The sequence below is a fragment of the Ixodes scapularis genome, unplaced genomic scaffold (assembly GCF_016920785.2).
Source record: "Ixodes scapularis isolate PalLabHiFi unplaced genomic scaffold, ASM1692078v2 PGA_scaffold0__279_contigs__length_252992795, whole genome shotgun sequence".
NCBI classification, from domain to species: Eukaryota; Metazoa; Arthropoda; class Arachnida; order Ixodida; family Ixodidae; genus Ixodes; species Ixodes scapularis.
This window is the reverse complement of record NW_024609835.1, coordinates 26845728-26848822: the sequence shown is the minus strand read 5'-3', so window position 1 is coordinate 26848822 and position 3095 is coordinate 26845728.

The following is a 3095-nucleotide window of genomic DNA, read 5'->3' as shown; positions in this document are numbered from 1 at the left end:
GGCTGTTGAGGTTTGTTCTTGACACGATGCCGGTCAATTTAATTTGCAAATGAGCATCACCCTTGCTAAGTGATGACTTTAATGCGATAGTGTTAAGGAGCTCATGTCGCAGAAAACCCGATGTCGGTGGCGTGACTAGAAAATCTTGGTTGTGCGATAGGGTGATGACATCAGAGTTACATGACCTCGCGCAAGAATTTCAAGCAACCCACAATGCTCATGTGAAACGTGACATCACGCGTGGAATGAGAGTGATTAAAACTTGACATGTGATTCGAATTAAAGGTCGCCATATGTCTCAAATGACTTGACTTTTTTAAAGTAATTCCTTTAGAATTAAGAATTTTTGGCGGGATTCGAACCCGCGACCCTTCGCTTGCGAGTCAGACGTTTTGACTAGGCCACGCGAGGCACGCTTTCGTGGCAAATGAGAATGCGATGAAAACGAGGCCCGTTAAGGCTATCGAGTTCAGCGGCGTAGACTTTCCATTTTTCCGGGGTGGGGGCAGGCTGAGAAGCTGTCCGGGTGGGGGAGGCGGGGAGGGGGGGGGGGGGGTGCTGCTGCGCTGCGCGTAACCTTTTTGCCAGAACTGGAGATTGAAGCTAACGAAAGCACACTGGGATTCCATTTCCCATGTATTTTGTCAATAAAAGCAACGTGGGCGTTATTTTGCTTACATGCCATTACTAGAAGCTGGTTACATGACACGTAAGCAGCGTCTCGGTAAGGATCATGATCCGAATCTCACCAGGGGGAGCTTCTTAAGCAAAATACAGAGAGGGTCGAAACTTGGGCAATAACTTGAAAACAACGCTCGTGTGAGACTTACAGCGACTGCCAACGTTCGCTGTCCTTCTGAGCTCACCAAAATCTTTTTCTTTTTTTTTTTTTTTTTGGGGGGGGGGGGTATTTCTTTTGTACTCACATGTAGTTATATGTAACGCGCTTAGTCATTTAAATACTTCTCTTATCGGGGACATCTTTCGGATGCAGTTCAGCAACAACCAAAAAATTTTTGGGTGCCTCAATGATGTACAATTGGTCTCTCAACATTTTTTGTACTATCAATAAATACTGTTAAGAAGTAACCACTGACGTTGATAGCTTGCGAAAACATCCATTTGAACAAGCGGCCACGTAATCTGACGCTAATTATATACCGTCAGTGATCATCGTAGTCATGCCCTAGGCGGCTAGGGTTTGGAAAGCAAAAGCTTGGGCTGAGCTTCAGATATTTTTAGAGTTGAGCTATTAACATATTTAATTGACATGAGCCGTTACCCGAATGTTTGACGATGCTGACTGTCAAGAACCCGAGCACTCGCCTAGGTGTTATGAAAATCGCTTATGTCACGGTGTCACGTGACTCTCAGTGCAAAATCGTGATGTCATGCTACGTCACGCTGTCAACAAGACTAATACATCTAGTGACTTCCTCAAATTAAATCGAGTTGACGCAGTCCGTCACGGGACGTCACGAGGTCACGTGACATTACTTGACAACATGTATTGACACCATGACGTCACGTGACACATGGTTAATCATAGTGCCAATGCAAAAGCGCCACGAAAACCCACAATTTACCATACGTTGAAATTCTGTATATGACCATTTGAATAGATAGAAATACAGCCGCCAATTTTTTATTCCCATATATTCATTTTGTCATACTAACAAAAAATAAAAAAAAATAAATTACCTTGAACCGTTTTGAACCGGTTACCGTTATATTTTGTTTCGGTTTGGTTCCGGTTCCGTTCCAAGATGGCGGCGAAGATTTCGGTTCGGTTCAGTTCCGGTTCGGCTAAAAATAACGGTTCTGTTCCGGTTTTCGGTTCGGTTCGGTTCCGGTTCGACACCCTGCCCTCCGGTCTTGAGTGCGGGGTGCGCTTGGTGAGAGCGGCCGGTTCCCCTTGATTGCCGTCTCTCTTCGAGGACTTTTCCGCAGACTCTCACTCGACTTCGTCACTTGACTCCGCGCGCTAGAGTCGTTCTTTACTTTCACTGCCTTCCTCCTGGATGCCGTCTCTCGGTGCCCCGTCAGCTTCAAACTCGGAGATGTCGCTTTCTTGGTCTCGAATAGGGATGTCGCGAACCACCCTAAGTTCGATTTCGAAAGGTTTCGATATTTGCGAAGCGAAATGAGGTTCGATTTCGAAAAATGTCGATATTTTCGTACTGACCGAGGTTCGAATTCGAAGAATTCGCAACTTTTGATCACAGTGGAGTTTCGAATTCGAAAAGTTCGAAGCTTTTACGGTTTCTAAAATTTCGGAATCGAATATTTCGAATATTTTTTTTACTTCTGGTTCGATAAATTCGAAGATTTCGAAATTCTTTGGAAATAAAATTTGAAAACTTCGAACGCTTCGAATTTTTAAAGACATGAAGTTAGAACAATTCGAAGTTTCGATTTTTCTTTCTGCATAAAGTTCGAAAAGTTCGAAGGTTTCGATTCTCTTTTAACGACAAATTCGAAAAAAAAATCTTCGAAGATTTTGAATTCTTTCTAGTCCAAGTTTTCAAAGTTCGAAGTCCGGTTTTCAAGTTCCTCCACAGTTTGTTTCAAATAACGTTTTCACGACTCACTGGTTTTCACAAAATCAAGTTTAGAAAAGTTAGGGTGTGATATCTAGATTCTGCGAAGTTGGTCACGCAATTAGATGAGGCGACGAGTGTCCCGGATGTGCTGGAATATTTGCCAGTGCAGAGTGACGTGTGACCATGGATCAGTAATTGTGACCGCCAGCCCGGGGTGGGGAAGGGGGGGGGGGGGTTCTTTAACCTGCATCACGCAATAGTGATCACACGAACACACTGTTTTACGAGACTCACCCAGTTCGAAACGGCCAGGGGCGGGCAGGAGGTTGAGGCTCAAAAAAACCTTGAAGCGACCTGGCAAACTACCTCGCCACCCCTTGCACGCTGGTAGTAATCTGATCGAACGCCGCCCGGGTGACGCTGGCATATAGTAAGGTAAGTTTGTAATTGTCCGGGAGGTTTATTTTCTGGGACGGAGGAATCGCCTCGCAAAAAGCCGACACAACTCGAGATCGAGGAGCGTTCTAGCATACAGGTGGCGTCGGAAAAGGA